The sequence below is a fragment of the Phoxinus phoxinus genome (genome assembly GCF_949152265.1).
Source record: "Phoxinus phoxinus genome assembly, chromosome: 10".
Taxonomy (NCBI): Eukaryota; Metazoa; Chordata; class Actinopteri; order Cypriniformes; family Leuciscidae; genus Phoxinus; species Phoxinus phoxinus.
This window is the reverse complement of record NC_136885.1, coordinates 20,333,878-20,352,786: the sequence shown is the minus strand read 5'-3', so window position 1 is coordinate 20,352,786 and position 18,909 is coordinate 20,333,878. Positions and strand designations below refer to the sequence as shown.

The 18,909-nt window shown below is 40.3% G+C and overlaps 1 protein-coding gene across 2 annotated transcripts in view; it reads right to left on the bottom strand.

Moving 5' to 3' along the window:
* znf1035 (zinc finger protein 1035) overlaps positions 1–18,238 on the bottom strand; it is a 37,976-nt gene extending 19,738 nt beyond the window's left edge. Inside the window, exons 1-2 of one of the 2 annotated variants that reach the window (XM_079624836.1) lie at positions 17,878–18,238; positions 17,114–17,183 (exon numbers count right to left, since the gene is read on the bottom strand). The gene's annotated coding sequence lies outside the window, so the exon portion shown is untranslated. The remainder of the gene's footprint in view (positions 1–17,113; positions 17,184–17,877) is intronic. The other variant, XM_079624837.1, reaches the window with a different exon arrangement.
* Between the last annotated feature and the right edge of the window lie 671 nt (positions 18,239–18,909).

The following is an 18,909-nucleotide window of genomic DNA, read 5'->3' as shown; positions in this document are numbered from 1 at the left end:
TGCATTGTTATCATACATTGCATTCATAATTTAATACCAACATCACTCACCTCCAGCCCCAATGCCGGCTAAATCCTATTTTTTCCTCTCTCCTGTTCTTGTGTGGAAACGGAGGCAAACCATTGCATCTCTGCAATGACCAAGGATGAACAATAATTCTGGTTCTTTCTTCCAGATCTAGCCTACCCCATTCTTCTACCATTCCTCTCCTTTATAGTCTACACCTGGAGTTCACCTCACCTACACCTCAACTCTTGCCCTCAAGATCCACAGTTTCTTACAGAGTTTAGCTCTAAACCTAATAAAGCACACCTGATCAAGCTAATCAATGGCCGTTTCTCAATACCATGTACGCAAACTTCTGACTTGCATCCCTTGGTAGTTCGGACTTTTCAAGTTCGACTCAATTCTGCAAATGGAACAGCAGCATTCTTGACAGTGTCACTCAGCTCGCTCTGGCTACTCCGGTTTATCTCTTTATGTAACTCGTTACCTGTATAAAAGACACCCGTCCACACACTCAATCAAATAGACTCCAACCTCTCCACAATTGCCAAGACCAGAGAGCTGTGTAAGGACATCAGGGATAAAATTGTAGACCTGCACAAGGATGGGCTACAGGACAATAGGCGAGCAGCTTGGTGAGAAGGCAACAACTGTTGGTGCAATTATTAGAAAATGGAAGATGTTCAAGATGACAGTCAATCTCCCTCGGTCTGGGGCACCATGCAAGATCTCACCTCGTGGGGCATCAATGATCATGAGGAAGGTGAGGGATCAGGCCAGAACGACACGGCAGGACCTGGTCAACGACCTGAAGAGAGCAGGGACCACAGTCTCAAAGAAAACCATTAGTAACACACTACGGCGTCATGGATTTAAATCCTGCAGCGCATGTCCAGGCCCGTCTGAAGTTTGCCAATGACCATCTGGATGATCCAGAGGAGGAATGGGAGAAGGTCATGTGGTCTGATGAGACAAAAATAGAGCTTTTTGGTCTAAACTCCCCTCGCCATGTTTGGAGGAGGAAGGATGAGTACAACCCCAAGAACACCATCCCAACCGTGAAGCATGGAGGTGGAAACAACATTCTTTGGGGAGGCTTTTCTGCAAAGGGGACCGGACGACTGCACCGTATTGAGGGGAAGATGGATGGGGCCATGTAGCGCGAGATCTTGGCCAACAACTGCCTTCCCTCAGTAAGAGCATTGAAGATGGGTCTTGGCTGGGTCTTCCAGCATGACAACGACCCGAAACACATCTCAAGGTCCTGGAGTGGCCTAGTCTCCAGACCTGAACCCAATAGAAAATCTTTGGAGGGAGCTGAAAGTCTGTATTGCCCAGCGACAGCCCCGAAACCTGAAGGATCTGGAGAAGGTCTGTATGGAGGAGTGGGCAAAAAATCCCTGCTGCAGTGTGTGCAAACCTGGTCAAGAACTACAGGAAATGTATGATCTCTGTAACTGCAAACAAATGTTTCTGTACCAAATATTAAGTACTGCTTTTCTGATGTATCAAATACTTATGTCATGCAATAAAATGCGAATTAATTACTTACAAATTATACAATGTGATTTTCTGGATTTTTGTTTTAGATTCTGTCACTCACAGTTGAAGAGAACCTATGATAAAAATGACAGACTTCTACATGCTTTGTAAACCTGCAAAATCTGCAGTGTATCAAATACTTGTTCTCCTCACTGTTCATGTAGACTAAGGCTATTATAATATAAAATATTTTGAACTTCAGAAGGACTAGCCGAGTGGAGTTTGTTCCAGGCGGGGTAGCCTACATGAGCGCTGAGCGCCCAGTGATCACTTGGATCTCACAACTCCGAAAACGTCAGAACACATTTTCAAATAGGCACTATCTTTAGAAATAAACTACAGATGTTCTGATACCCTTTTTTCCTTCCCGATACCGATTCCGATACTTGGACTCAGGGTATTGGCCGATACCGAGTACTGATCTGATATCAACCTGGGTGTGTATCTATACAGCTGCAATTCATACTAGCCCTGTATGAATTGATATAATTATTTTATGGTGTGCTTCAGAGTTATCCCTTAATAAAACATGAACAAATACATACAGTGAACTAGAGTATTTTTATTATCTGACATACATTTCACAGCAATATATTATTTATTTTGTGAAAATGTATTTATTATTATTTATTAAGTTATTTTTCATTAAGTGAAAAAGAACTTAAAATGCAGCCACACATCTAATACTGCAAAAAGATATTTTAGTTTTACAATATAACTGTATAAAAAAACAGTGCAACAAATAAATCTAGGAATCTAAAAAATTATATATGAATAATATAAGAAATAATCTCTTTATAACTTAAAAGTCCAGAAACAATTTTGTTAAATAAATGGCATTTCAGTTTTGAAATACAAAAGTACAAAAGAAAAGTGCAACAGTAATTGTAACTTATACTCAATCTAAGTAGTTCTTTAAACTAAAGTGCAGCCACAATGTAGTGAAATAAGAGACTTGAGTAATAGAGTACAAATAAACCAAATAAAGATGTCGGTAGTAAAGCTGATTGTTTTCACATCTTTTAGTTTACATGAAATGTGTTCACGCACTGTCTCGAATAGCTTAGGGAGCGCAGTTTCAGAGATGTATTTGCGACCAGGCAAACTGTACCGGGGCTCCAAATGAAATCCAACGTTTTCAACGACTGACAGCGGCTGGTCATCCAGAACAATAAACTCGATAATTTTGTCGGTTATATTTATCGTTCGTTGGCTGTCTTTTGAAAACTTTTATTTTATTTTGACTTTTGAAGCTTCCAGAGATTGTTGATTCTGGCGCAGCTCATCCTTCTCTGCTCTTGCCTCTAACCATCGTGTTCTGTGGGGTGACGCGTCTTCAAATGCTTTATTAAGTTACTTGTGTTGAAGTTGCTAATACTTGTGGCATATGAGACATGTCGCCGTTTTACTGGCTGGTTGGTCCAGTCTGAAATACTGCCAGCGCGCGTTCTCATTTCTTCTTCACCGCTCTAAACAGTGGTTGCTTGTGGCAACAGCACAACTTCCTGTGTTGCCACAAGGAACCACTGTTTAGAGCAGCAAAGAAGAATTGATCTCCGATTTGCAGCGTTAAGCAAAGCTAGCGTGCATAACTAGGTATTGTTTAAGAAAATGGTATCGGATCGGTAAATGGGTAGAAGTACTCGCCGATACCGATGCCAGAATTTTTATTGGTATCGGCGGCATTTCCGATACTGGTATCGGTACAACTCTAAAATAAACCACAGACTTGAGCTTTAAACAACTACATTCTTGCCCGAAAAACTCTTTAAAACTAAATTTTGTCAATACAGTACTATTTTTAAATTACGCAGGCTTTCTCCCCTGCTATTGACACTTGCTGGTTGATGCGAGATGCATTCTGGGATACCTGGCTGTCTCAAGTCCGCACAAGTCACCTCTCGATGCATCCTCGATAAAAGGGGCGGATCAAGAACACATCTGGATATTTGAACTGGACTTGGCTAGAATGTGAACTTTGAATTGGAACAGTACTTGGGCAGCGACTGATGACGTTTCACAAGTCCACAAGAACACGGTACAGACAAGAAAGCATATTGAGAAACGGCTAATGTCTTCAAGATTACTAGAAAGCTACAGGAAGGAGAGTTTGATCAGGTTGAGCTAAACTCTGCAGGAAAGTGGACCTTGATAGCCTGGGAAAACCCAGACCACTCTCAGTTGTAACTGAGTAAGGGTCTGGCAAAGCTCCATAGACAATTCATTTCCACAGGGGCGTCCCCAACGGACGTCGGATAGATCTAAAACCAATCAGAGCGATGAATGACATGACGTATGCAGAGCGACGGAGAAACATCTCGAGACTCTCAGCAATTCTCTGTTTGTGTTAACGAAAATGACCATTTTAAATCGCTTGAAACAGACGCGATAGCTGATTCGAACGAGTGATGTTGTGATGTTCCACGGCGGCATCCATCTTTGTAATGTACAAAATCTGCGTCAGTCACCGTCTCTGCTCTGTCGTCATCGTGTAAAGCCCGCCCCAACGTTTCTGATTGGTGCCGCGATTTCGACGGATTGGAAATGGGTTTCAATGGGCTCTTTGCCAGACCCACTTGCAGAGCAAATCTAAATTTGCCGGAAGTGGTCTGGGTTTTCCCAGGCTAAGACCTTGAGGGCCAAAATGGAGAACATCTGGGGCCGTACTCACAAAACATTTTATCTTTCCACTGAAGTTAATTAAAGTGCCCTCCCCTCGGACAGCACGGCAAATAGCCTACACTTATTTTACTATTTTACTCTATTTATTAGTAAGTGTGAACTAGTGTGAACAACTGCACAAGGTAATGACATTATTCATATCATCGCTGACAATAGGTCCTTATTTTCAACTTGCAATGTTTTATTCTCCATCATTCAATAATGCATTTTGCCTGTACATAAATGAATCTTTATGTTATGTCATCATCGCAGATTAAAATATATGAATCAAAATATGCATTGCATTTATGAAGAAAAGGCTCAGCACCTAAGGCTCTATCGATTAAAGGCAGGGTAGACAGCTTTAGTTTAAAAAAACTGTCTATATATCAATACATAATTAGATTGTAAGTACTCTGAAAGGGACTTTATCATTATGAATATAAACAACTAACATGGCTGTTAGTACCTACTATCAAGCTAGCATATCGATACTGATAAAGTTTAAAATATAGGCCTATTGAGTTAGATTCGGTAACGAGCTAGTAACATAAGGCAAAGCTAAAAACAGTTTGCATTGATACACGTTTTCCCATTACCATCAGTTAAACTATGATGAAGGTGAATTTCGTGATACAATTTTCCCATTATCATCAGTTAGGCCTAAACTGTGAAGGTGAATTTCTTGATACAAGTTTTCCCATTACCATCAGTTAAACTGTGATGAAGGTGAATTTCGTGTAAGATTCATAACATATACGGTGTTTTGCATGTAAGAGCTTCTACGATGAAAGCACTGTTGGCTCTGATGAGATATCTCCGGAGATATTGACTCTCGTCTGACTTCTTGCTTTATCCACAGACTTTTTGGTCATAGCCTTTTCAAATACTGTCTTCCTTTTTTGCCTTGTTTGCCTTCAGAACCAAAAAAAGTGGCAAGCAGGGCGAGGCCAGTAGCGCGAGTGTTAATGAGTCACCTGCGCACCGGTTTAAAATTTCTCACGGATGAGCTTCGGAGGCGCGCGCGCCGCACCAGTTTCAAGTTTCTCACAGCGCGCTGCGCACTGCACCGGTTTCAAGTTTCTCACTGATCAGCTTCAGGGCGCATAAAAGGATCAGAACGAAGACAGCGGAGGACCAGGCATGGACTTTACTTTATGTGTGTGTGGTCGTCGTCCACGAGGAGCTACTGCTTTTACTTTCGTTTTGTCATTTGCGTATTAATGTATTAAAGTGGTTTAAACGTTTGCCGGTTCCCACCTCCTTCCCTGAACGAACTAACCACGTTACATTTAATATAATAGATAATATACAATATTATAAAATAAATAACATAATAGAGTCAGGTTTCCGGGTGGTCGCTTCCGACTGTGTCCGGGTCACAGTCAGAATGAACGCAACAGACACGTAGCGGTTGTCATCGCTAATATGCATCATGGCGACTGTCAAAAAAAAAAAAAGGTAGATTCAGAATGTCGCGCGTTTCAAGAAAAATGGACACATTTTTTTTTTTTGTTGAAGTGAAAGGCAAGCCAGTCTGCCTAGTTTTTGGGGATGCACTTTCAGTGATGAAAAAGGTAAATCTCGAACGTCATTACAGCTCAAAACATTCTAAACTCGATGAGTTGCAAGGACAAATGCGTTTGAATAAAGTTCACACTCTTCTGCGGAGTTTGGTTGCCCAACAAGCAGTTTTCACAAGACCGCATTCTGACAGAGACAATGTTACTCGCAAGTTTTGTGGTGAGTGAGTTAATTGCTAAGAAACTGAAACCTCATTCAGAAGGAGAGTTGGTGAAAGAGTGCCTTGTTGCCGCTGCGGAGCTGCTAGCACCAGACAAAGTAAAACTGTTCCAACAAGTCAGTTTATCTCGACAGAACGAGTAACTGATATTGCACAAGACATTGAAACAACACTGAAGGACACTGCAAAAAAATTCCAGTTTTTCTCTCTGGCCTGCGATGAAACAACAGACATAAACACCGCCCAACTAGCCATTTTTGTGCGTGGGATTACTGCTGAATTTGATACAAACGAGGAATTGCTGTCTTTGCAAGCCATGCATGGCACTACAAAAGGTGAAGATTTGTTTGAGCAAGTAGTTTTGGTGATGAACAAATTTGAACTACCATTTGAAAAGTTAAGTGGCTTTGTCACTGATGGAGCTCCAGCCATGCTTGGCTCGCAAAAGGGATTAACTGCGTTGGTAAAAAAAGAAATGAGTCGTCTCAGTCTCGATCCAAATGATTTAGTTGTATGCCACTGCATCATACATCAAGAGAGTCTGTGTGCACATTCCCTGAAGCTCAACAGTGTAATGACAACTGTCGTTTCCACAATAAATTTCATAAAAAGCAGAGGGTTAAACAGCCACCAGTTCAAAAAGTTACTGAGTGATCCTGAGTCTGAGTACGGAGATCCGGTTTAACCATTGTGAGGTGCGATGGCTGAGTCGCGCAGATATGCTCACACGGTTTTACAAACTGAGGGACGAAGTAAAACAATTCATGGAGATTAAGGGAAAACCTGTTGCGGAACTAAGTGATGGCAAGTGGCTGTGTGATTTGGCCTTTATGGTGGACATAACGAAGTACCTGTCAGAGCTGAACGTCAAGCTTCAAGGTCCGGGGAGCTTCTCAGCTCTCTGCTTTCAAATGTGAAACCATTCGAAGTGAAATTACAGCTGTGGCAATTGCAACTGGAAAAGGGTAACACTGTGCATTTTCCTACTCTGCAAGAACAAAAGCCTGCTATGACAGCTGAATATGCTGGTGAGTGTGCAAAACTGCTTTAGGCATTTGGTGAGAGATTTCAGGACATGAAAAGTAAACAAAAGGAACTGAAGATATTTGCTACGCCATTTAATGTGGAACCATCTGATGTACCGGACAACCTACAACTTGAAATTATTGAGCTTCAAAGCAATGACGAGCTCAAAGCTAAGTACAACAACCTCCCCCTGCTCGAGTTCTATAAACTGTATATACATTCTGATGGTTTTCCCATTCTGAGGAGACATGCACTGAAATTTGCATCTCTGTTTGGGACGACCTACTGCTGTGAGCAGTTCTTTTCAAAACTGACTCTTGCAAAGACTCTATTCCGCTCAAGACTGACTGACTCAAGCTTGGAAAACCAGCTGCGAGTAGAATCATCATCACTACCATGTGACATCAGACGCCTTGCCAAAGAGAAGCAGTTCCAACCATCACACTAGAGAGGTTAGTGACACGTGTTCAATATTTTATTATAACGATATGGCAAAAATATCAATCACGATTTTTTTCGTGGCCGACAGCAAGTGGAATGAGTGGCCGACTAAAAGAGGAAGGAGTCTGTGCTGATTTAGTGGAAAGAGTTGAGCAAAGTGCTGATTGGTCAGAGAGAATCGTCACTATTCACTGCGTCATCATTGCACGTGCCAGACGGAGTATCCTGAATAACCCCGACATTTTTAAATAGTTTTGGCAGAGATTGAGTGATATTATAGTAATAGTAAATACCCATTACTAATATTATGTAAAACAGCACTCGATTTCCTCCATTGTCCTGTGTGTGGGTAGCGGGTGTGTGTCACGTCGCTATGACGACCAGGTACTATTGTGGAGGTACTGTCTGCAATGGAAAACGGAGCGAAACGCGAGCCGAGACGAGACGAGACGAGTCGAGCTGGTACTGGTAATGGAAAAGCGCCATAAGGAGTCCTCTTGACTACTAGGGCTGAACGATATTCGATTTTAAAATCGACATCGCGATGTGCGATTGAGCGATAGTCACATCGCCGGAACATGCGATGTGAAGGGTAGTAGCACAGTAGCACCAGCGGGAGATATTACGCGCTTCATGAGACACGCGCGCGGTCTCTTGCTCTCTCTCCCTCTCTGCCGTGCATGCGCTGCGCGGTTTGGAGCACAGTCTCTGTCTCGCGGGCGCGCTCGCTCTAGATTCCGGATATTTTAACTAATTCGCGGGCATCAGTGAGCCGCTATCAATATGCGGGAGACTCCCGGAACTTCCGGGAGACTTGGGATGTCTGTATCTATAATAATATTGGCATTAGAATTATTGATTTTTCATTAGGCAATTTTTTGGTGCTCCCTCAGCTCTTGATGCGCGTGGTGGGAGCGGCGACGCTGACAGAGGCGGTAAAGCTGCTGTTTAAATGTGTTCGGCTTTTCTGTTTACAGAAACATGTTCTCTAATCTGTTTAGAAGATTTAATACAAAATATATTAAAGTTTTATATCATTGTTTATTTCATATGATTATGATGACCAACACCAACACTGTTTTACTTTGGCTAAGAAAAGTTGACTTAAAAGATTGTGAACCAAAATGCTTAAGTTGTTTTATAAAAAAATTATTTAAAAATGTGTTCTGCTTTTGTGTTTACAGAAATGTTCTAATTTTGGAATAAAATATTAAGTGACCTTTTTGTCGCTTGTAATGAAGCTTGCATATTAGTGAAATTATTAATATCATGGAATGGTAATTATTGTCTTTAGACTGAAGTTATGGCTCTCAATATCGCAATATATATCGTTGGGGGAAAAAATATCGCAATGTAATTTTTTTCCAATATCGTGCAGCCCTATTGACTACCCCTAACTTTTCACAGATTTAGAGCTGGTTTTAGCACTAAAATGTCAATTATTTTTTAATAGTTTCTCCTAAATCTGCAAGTTAGAAGCTACTTTTAGCCTTAAGATGTTTTGTGAAGTCAGGCCTATCAAAAACCACCACACATCACTCAACTAACTTTCACAATCTGCAGTAGTTAGCCTGACTTCTACCAGCCACAATCCAAAATATTAAAATATTAAAACCTACTCAAAACTGTCCAACTTACCAAAACACATAACCTTTAAACTCATTAAGTAATATAGACTGCTAACTGCCTTGGACAATACCTTAGCAAAGGCAAACCATCTTGAAGTTAAAATGAGCCTAAAAAACAAACATGGGACTAAGAATCTAAGGCAGGGATAGGCAACTCTGCTCCTGTTGGTACACTTTCTTCACAGATTTTAGATCCAACCCCAATTTAACACATCTACCTGTAATTCTGAAGACTATGTTTAGGTTTGTTTTAACAGGGCTGGAAGTTAAATCTGCAATAAATAGTGGCCCCCCAAGAGCAGAGTTGCCCATCTTGTAACCAAGTACCTTGATAAATAAATAAACTTCAGCCAGTCCTTTGGAAGACCATTGAGAGCTGCAGGTGCTACTCTGCTTCTCTACATCCAGGAATAGCACAACGTTTTGTAGACAACATATCTTACACCTATTGTTAGTTAAATACTAACTGTAAAAAAACTACTGATGTTGAGGAAAAATAGACTACATTCACATTAGTCTCTGAGATAGACAAACATGTTAACTGACAGGTGTGACTGAAACTGTCCTGGCTCCTGTTCATACAGTAACCTATTGTAAACCAGCCAGGGCTGCTTTTCTCAAAAGCATCAACATCCCAAGTAGATCGTAGAACCATTGCCACCAATGGTCTCTATGATCAACTTAGCACACTATGCTTTTAGGAAACGCAGCCAAGTACTAGAAGAATGAATAAACTAAATGTCAATTCATTATATTTTTGCAATTATTGCCAAGAATATCATCTGAGAAAATTAAAATATAGTAAAACTAACACCAAATATAGCAACATAACTCCAGAAAGTCTCATCAGGGTGGACAATCTTATTTAACATAAAAAATATCCAAACAAAGTGAGGCACACTATACAGAAACGTGCGTTGTTGTTAAGATTTTTAGTCTCAGTGCATCAGGAGTCAGATTTCACCTATCACGAGACGACAGCAAGACATTTTAAAGTCGGCATGAAATCAAAATTGACCCCATTTACTTTGTTAGCGGATATTACTAGTCTTGTGGTGAACAATTAATCCGTGCAAGTTAATACATGGAAAAAAATTGTTTGCCAAAATTATCTTTAATCAAAGTCTGAAAAGTTACTTCCGGGTCTGGAATGGTTCTTTTTCTGATGACATAGGCTTGACGGCTTGGGTTGGTTAATCGCTTAACCACTCCCCTCAAACCGTTACTCTGCTATGGGCGAGAGATGGAGAGGAGGAGCGCTAAAGTAAAACCCTGCCCTCTGTTCAATATTCCGTTTCACTCGGAAATGCGTCACAACACTTGAGAAAAGTCGTTTGCAACTTCCGGTTCACGCGGACTTTAAGACCATAAAGATTGAAGTGTAAGACCTACACGACGCATTACCAAAAATATTCAAATCAAAGAAATTCTGAAAAATGAACTCATTATTTCAATGAATTCAGTCATTGAAAAAGCATTCATTTAATTTAGAGATAAAGCAATCACATTAGCACTTCCACACCCAACAACGTGCCAAATGCCCAAAACCTTAGGCCCAAAATGAAAATAGGCTAAAAAACTTTCAAAACGTACTAAAACTACACAATGAAATCAATTCACCAAGTTGTATGTCGAAAACCAGCAAATAACAAATAAAACTAGCATTCTTACTCTTATGTTATCTAACATGTACAAGTACAAATAATGTTTTGACAAAAAAGGTTTTATAAAAAGATAAACCTGACATATTTCAGCCTTTAAATAATTTTTTATAAAAATAAGGAGTCAAAAAAGATAAATTACTGACATTTACAATGCACATTAGCTTATCTTTCATTATTAATAGTAAAATTTGGTCCGATTTTCCCGTGGCGTCTGTCGTTGCTATGCACTGCGCTCTCCACAACGAAAAAGTTTTAGTAGATTAGATTTCCACCACCGATAAACGCTTGCTGTAGCTCTGCTACAAGATTTATTTACAGAGAAGAGAAAAACATCCGTAGTGTTTGGGTGCACCCCCATCCTTCATGTTGACTGAGCTTTCAATAGCCGCGTTTCCACTGTCGGGTCAAAAGCGGGTGTGCTACTAGTGCGTGCCAGGGCCAGTCGCGTTTCCACTATTACTTCGGGGCTTGATCGAGCTTCAATTAAAAGCGCGCTTGCCGCACGTCTATATTTGAACGAACTTGAGCGCGCAAAAGATGCGAAGTGAACGGCCCCTTGGCGAGCTACCTCCAATCAGGCCACGAGCTACTGGTAGTTCGCGAGCGCCGTATTGGAGACCCCTGTAGAGCTCCGCGTTGTAGGCTACGGCTCAATACTTTTTTGCTACTTTGTAATAACTTTCTGCGGCCAGTGTTTCTGGAAATGAACGAGGGTAAAACCTTTTTTTAGACCCGGCTATATGAAATTTAAGACCTCGGATGAAAATCTGTCTGTTTTTAAGACCCCGCGGGAACCCTGATATATGCAATTACAAAGTGGTTATCCCACCGTGATGTGTCACATGGTTAGTTGTCCAGTACAGTTTCAATAACATATCACAGATGCCATGCCAGCATAAGTAGCCTACCTCAATTACATGGAACACAAAGCATTAATTGTAAGAAGTTTGATGAAAAAAGGAGAAAAAGAAATCATGCATCCTGAACGTCTTTGATCAACCTGTTACAGATATGCTTGATTAGGGCTGGAGCTAAACTCAACAAGATGGTTGTCCTCCATGGAGCAGGACTGGCTGAGCAAACCTGTCCTGAATGGTTTACCAAACCTGCCCACCCCTGCACATTTTACTTGTCTCCATCTAACAAACCTGAATTAACTCATTAGCTCATTAGTAGAGACTGTAGAACCCAAAATTGGTGCGCCAAAATCAGAGACATCCAAAATCTGCATGGGTAGAGGGTCTCCGGGACATATTTGAGAAGCACTGGCCTAGACCAGAGCTTTTAAACTCAAGTCTCCAGAACACTGGCCCCCCAGGACTTGAGTTCCAACCCTAACCAAACAGCCCAAAACAAGCTTATCACAGTGTTCAGAATTACTTGCAAATTACAGACAGAGGTGTTTAATTAGGCTTGGAACTAAAGACCGCGGGACACCAGCCCTACAGAACTGGAGTTGAAGAGCCCTAATCTAGACATAAGTCATCATCTAGAAAAAATATTTTTATTCTATATGGAGCAGGTCACCCCCCCAAGAATGTGGCCATGTTGGCATAACATGATCAGCCAGAAGACATCATACATTTGACAAGAGTTACTAATATATTAGTAAATAATACTTTGTAAACATTAATAATATTACTTGTTTGCAGACTAGTGCTCAAGACTATACAATGCAAAAACACAAAACATGCAAACCAATCTAACAAAAACTAAACCTAGACACAACAATGGAGCATGAGTTAAGCACATGCAATCCATCGGCCCACACAAAATGAGCATGAGCTGAAGCGGTTCCTGTTGGATGAAATCAACCACAATGATACGCTGCTTCTATACACAGATCAAGGTCAGACTCTGTAGCATCAGGCGGCAAGTGTGAACATGCATTGGTCACAGCTGCCACTGCAGGCAGAGAACTCACAGCTGTTTACTCACAGTATAATGAAGCAGCCAGCCTCATAACACAAACAATACACAAAATAACAGGGAGATTTAATCCAAGAATGTCCATTATGAATGTTTGTAGTATGAAGCTGATAAAAGGAATAAAAATCAACACAGCACGGGTGTAAAGCGGCAGCAGTTAGTAAACAGCATGTCCAAGTCCAAGTCCAAGATCACGGACCAAGAAGATCATTGACTGTCATGTCCAAGAATACAGCCAAGGGAAACTAAAAACACAAATAAAAGTGCGTATGTGCAAGTGCTGTGTAAAACAAGAAATACATTTGCAAGCTTGTATGCACACCTGAACTGTCCCAAATGGCGCATTTGCAGTTTTGTGGACGCAGCAATTGTGTGTGCACAAGTCCACAAGACCATAGGGTGCCCCATTTGACATTTCTAGGTTTAAGAATGATGCTCACAGGCATTGGGACTGATATACGCCTTTGATGCACACTTTTGCCATGCTGGCTTTGACGCAGGCTCCATAGCAGATGACTACCTGACATTCTATACACAACAGTTTTAACTGGAAAACTGGAAGAGCTGTTAGTGAGGCCGGCAGGGGGTGCTCACCCTGTGGTCTGTTTAGGTCCTAAACAGGCACTGTTGTATTGTGGCTGCAGTCGCATCATCCAAGTGGATGCTGCACACTGGTGGTGGTTGAGGATAGACCCCCTGATATGATTGTAAAGCGCTTTGGGTGTACAGCAGTACATATGAAAGCGCTATATGCCTCATTCATTCATGCATTCTAAAAGTCTTAACAGGACAGGGTAAACAAATTAACCTAACCGTTTAAGATTATGTAATTGATTATGTAATAGAACATTAAATAAGACTGTCGTTTATGGTTGAAAATGCAATTTTCAGTGCAATGGCCCATGCCCTGAACCCTAGACAGAGGTGCCACATAACCCGTTTTGCAAAAAGAACAAAAAATATAAAGAAAAGCTCCAGATACACCATATGGTCATAGGTAAATGGACAACTCCTTTTACTTAATAGGTTTGGATATTCCAGTAAATTCTCTGAGGATAACATAGACAATTGTAGACAGTACAGCAGGGTTGCCCAACCCTGTTCCTGGAGATCTACCTTCCTGCAAAAGTTCAGAACTTCAGATCCAACACACCTGTCTGTAATTATCAAGTGCTCCTGAAAATCTTAATGAGCTAGTTCAATTGTATTTGATCAGGGTTGGAGATGAACTTTGCAGGAAGGTAGCTAGATCTCCAATATACCAATGTGCACAAAGCAGGTATCCATAAAGAAATGGTCTAGGCAGGAACAATGTTTACTGGGTGATTAGAAACTTGGCATCAACATTTGGCTCAATTAAAGTATTCCGCAAGAGGTTTGTTTTTGCAGGTTCGGTTGAGCTTCTGTTTATGTTCGCTGATCAACATTTAGGCTAAATGTGAATAAAGGACTAGATCTAGATTCAATCTGTTCATCCTATAAAGCAATAAAGTCTCTTCAGAAATTTTTGACTACACCACTCTATTCATATGAATTAGTTTACGATCTCTTTATAAACTTTTTGAAGTGTGAAAATAGTAGTTGCATAGCAGTCAATTGGGGGACTGAAATCCCTCAGATTTAATCAAAAAGATCTTCATTTGTGCTTCGAAGATGAATGAAGGTCTTGCGTGTTTGGAACGACATGAGAGAGTAATTAATGACAGAATTTTCATTTTTGGGTGAACTATCCCTTTGAGTGATACTCAAGGTTGGATCGTTGCACCCACCAGTTTGGCGTAAATGATTGCCCGTTTTAAAAACTGTTTGCGCATTTTCAGTTACAATACTTACAGATGCAATATTTTCGCTGTGAAGTAGCCTACATGCTAAGTTCGTCAGACAGAATGTCAAAAACGCAGTATAAATATATCAACTGTTTTACAACTTAAGATCAATATAATTTAATTATAAAGCAAATAATTGTATTGTAATAATTATTAAAGACAAATGCAGTTACAGTACATGTGAAACAAGTCATAAGCCCTTTTGGGACAGGACTAGTTTTCCAGGTGGATGTTAGAGGAATTCATGTTTCACAGATGTGCTTTGAGATTTTAATCCCATCCGAAACTGCCAAGTCAGTGTTTTTCTCAATCAACCTCTGTAAAGATTTCAGGGCAAATTACCCACTGTTTCAGCAAACTCAACGGTCCTCTGAGAAATCTAATCTCGTCCAAATGCGAATGTCAGTGATTGCTGCAGCATCATGTAAAGGAAATCATTTTCCATTACTGATGCCATTGTTATACACTTTTCAAAATCAAAATCTGTTTAACATCAATGCGTTTGCTTTCTGAAGCAACTTACATTTCATTCAAAGTATAGCCTACTTCATCAGTTATGCATTCTCTAGGAATCAAGCCCATGACATTTGTATTGTAACAGGGTCCTATAATATGGGGAATTACAAAGATAAAGCAAGTAGTACATGACTGGTCGTCAAGATGGCAGCCCCCATGATATTGAGACCCACTCAATAATAGCCGCGGTTCCACTGTCGGGCCAGTGCGAGCCAGGGTTATAAACGGGCTGTGCCGGGCTAATAGCCTCGGGCCATTAGCACCGGGCCCAAAATCTGCTGCGTTTCCACTGTCGGGCCAGAAGCTCCACAGCACTTCACTAAAAACTGAAACACACCCGTAACACGCCTCTCTGGAACAACGTCACACTAATCCATCATTTCACTAACAAATGGAAGTTTTATCAGAAAATGAATTTAAAGATATAACTGGAAACAGCGTGATCGCAAAACAAACATGATAAAAGCAACCGTTTGCTGCCATTTTTGTTGTTTACTTGAATATTTAAAACCCAAGCATCGATGTTTTACCACAGGTTTACAATAAAAAGTGATACATGGATCATAATGAATTAATTCATGTCAAAATTGCACATTAGTCATTACCGTTTAAATGACCGTTAGATCTATTTTACAAAAGAAAGAGGACACACTTTAGTCGAGGCTGTTTCTGTTTATTTGGCAGTTACCGGACATATTTACATCACATTTAGAAAGAATGATAATCTCTACAAATATATGCCACCAAAAATACGACCTGAGGAGCTTTAGCACTCTCTCGACTCCCAGTAGGCTACAGTTATATTTTCAGTCAGAGAAACAGAGGAAGCTCCCGAAAAGAAAGTTGTGATAGCCTTTATGATTTGTCTGATATCTTCAAGCGTTCAGTTTTTTTTACTATGCGTATCTTCAAGTGTATTTACTATGTTTACTATGGTAATGGTTAGCATGTATAGACTTTTGCATCGCTTATAAATATTTAATACGGTGATCAGAATCCACATCAGATCACAAACAGAAGGCATTCAAACATGAACGCGAGTTAAATTATTTTAAAAGTCTTAAATGGTGACAGAATCATCCGGCGCTGCCGTATCCAGACTCGGGTAAACTCCGCCTCTGTTCGTAACCACTCCTCTAGCCTGAGCTGGCCCGCTTTGGACCAACGTATTCGACGGGCCAGAAATTCTGGCCGTTGGCCCCGAGTAAGCCCTGATCAAGCCCCGGAAGTGACAGTGGAAACGCGACTGGCCCTGGAACGCCCGACTGAGTGCACTTTTAAAATTGCAGTGATGGAAAGACCATTCAATTTTAGGCTAGCTTTTTTAATAATAATAGCCTACATTTTTTTTCCCTTATCAGATATCCATCTTCTATCATTCTTCTATCATTCACTGACATGATTTTTAACAAATAGCCTAATCCTAATACTTGACTCAACTCTTCAATCACATTTGGTTCTGAAACCGCACCCGTGTTTAAAACTTGATTAGTATTGCTACCACTGTAGGTTTAATGGTAAATTATATGAATGACCTATATGAATGACCTGTAAAGTCACTAAGTGTGTAAGCTAGGCCTAAATGTGAGAATTTTGTCTTCAACAGTGTAAATTTAATTTTGCCATCAAGTAAGATGATCAATCAGCTAACCAGTGCTGTTGACTTGACAAACACAGTTTAGTATTAATATACTACAGTACTCTATCATAATCAATGTTGTCTTGGGCTCATACAAAAATGCCTGCATTCAAGTCACAAATGTTATGCTCAGGTTGAATAACAGGGGTGATGTGCATGCAGCGAGTATGTCACAAGTTACCTTAGTAATAATTATATTATAACACACCAACTTATGTGCTATATGAATGTGTGCAGTAAATAAAAAAGTCACTGCCTTGACAGTACTCAAAGCATTTGCATGTGGCTATTATATTGTGAAATAAAGATAGGTCTACACAAGGAAAGTTCATTGACAATATGCAATAACTCCTCTCATTTCCACCAGGAGATATCATACATATTTATCTGTACATGAAAGCAACTAAACACCCATGTATTCTATGAGCAATAACATATAGCCTAGTGTAAAGAATTAAAACCAGCCTGCAAAATTAGTAAAGTCAACTTACCCTAATATGCCAGTACACATTCCAAAAGCAAACTCACTCCAGTGATCACCGTTTTGTCCTTAAACACACACTGTAAAATAAAAAAAGGCTGGCATCATTATCAAACATCTATGTCTACAGGGGAAAGACTTCTAAACATAATACAGTTACACATAAAAAAAGAAGGTATAAAACAGTATGTTACTATCACGAACATCTTAAACCATTTCAAATTCTTTAAACTACAAACTAAATATATTATTAAACAAAACAGCTATATACTAGATTGATTCACCATGAATCAATCCCTTTACCCTAATCGATGGAGTACAGTGACAAACCGGTGGCTGTTGTAAAGTGATGCAGATTTTTAGTTGTAGTGACACTTGCAACAGTAAATGATCAGATGTGTCAAGTACAGTAACATAATGGAAATATACGGATGTATACTGATTAAAACGTCAATTGTTGCATTTTATTTGTTATTTGGTGGTTTATATAATGCTAACGGAGCAACCTGAAAGAGAAATGCACGAAGCTTAGCTGGCTTGCTAGCAACATGGAAGTCCAACGTCACAAAACAAAATGGGCTGCATGCTTGGAACCTGGAGTACGAGCACACAAACAAGAACTGGCGATCCCAGAACCTACGCAAATCAACGTCTAAATTTGCGATGTAAATCTTATCTAGTGCATTATACACTCTTAGTATTAGATCTCCCCGTTTAATAACGTAGCAAGCTTCTCCCCATGAGCTTTTCCCCTTCAGAACGGCTCGTACTCACCGTCGTGCTCGGCTTCCTGCTGCTGTCGTTTTCCTTTGTAAGATGCACCTTCCCGTTGCGCAATGCGCACATAAGATATTCCCAAACTTTCAATCCAAGTTAAAGCTCATTGGAACACTTCATTATTTTTTTAAATCATTACGGGTTTGATGTTTGTACAATTCGATGCACATTCACCAAACAATGTGGCTCACCCGACCCCGGGATATTTCGTGACACTCGACCACTTGAACCTATGAGAAGACGGCTAAAGGAGTGGAAGACCCGCCTCCAGTTCTACGGGGCCTCCATTTCGATGTCCAATGTGTGGAAGCATTTTTGTGCGCATGGTATCTTAGGAACATACCTTAAAATGGCTGCCGATGTTGTGGGAGGTGCTTATTAGATATATTCCGTCGACCATCCTACTTGATGCCTTTGATTGTTGCAGGGTGCAGTATACAGTTTCTTGTCAAAGAGCTTGACTTAGCAGTTTACCCAGCGTTCCAACAATCCAAGCCACCTATCTTGTTCTTTAGAGCGGTAAGATATTTCATTATTACTATTGTGACAAATATGTCACAGAACCGATTTTGGAGCCCACCACACCTTTGCACCTGATAACCTACTGTAAAAGTTTAATAAGCAATGTGGACTTATCTTGTAGATTGGAAAAGGTCATTGTAACACACAACTAATGAACTAAACAAGTAATGTGGGTCCTCTTGCTTTCACATTGATAAATCAGATTAGCATTGTGAGTCTGGAAAAAAAATCACTAAGAGCATCCATTTACTCATTTCCTTTGAGCAGGTTGTAGGCACAACTAATGCAAATGCTTGCTTTTTTTAACCCTAAGGGATGTCCTGGCAAAGGTATATAAATGCACCACCCGGAGAAAGTCTCAACTTTGCTCATGGGAGTGAAACAGCCCTTAATATGTTCAATTCCCCCCTATATTCCTTCCTGCTTCACCAGCTCTACCCATTTCTTAGCACAATTTCAATTATTTGAATGAATCCCTTCCTCTTCTTCCCAGAGTTGTGCCTCTGT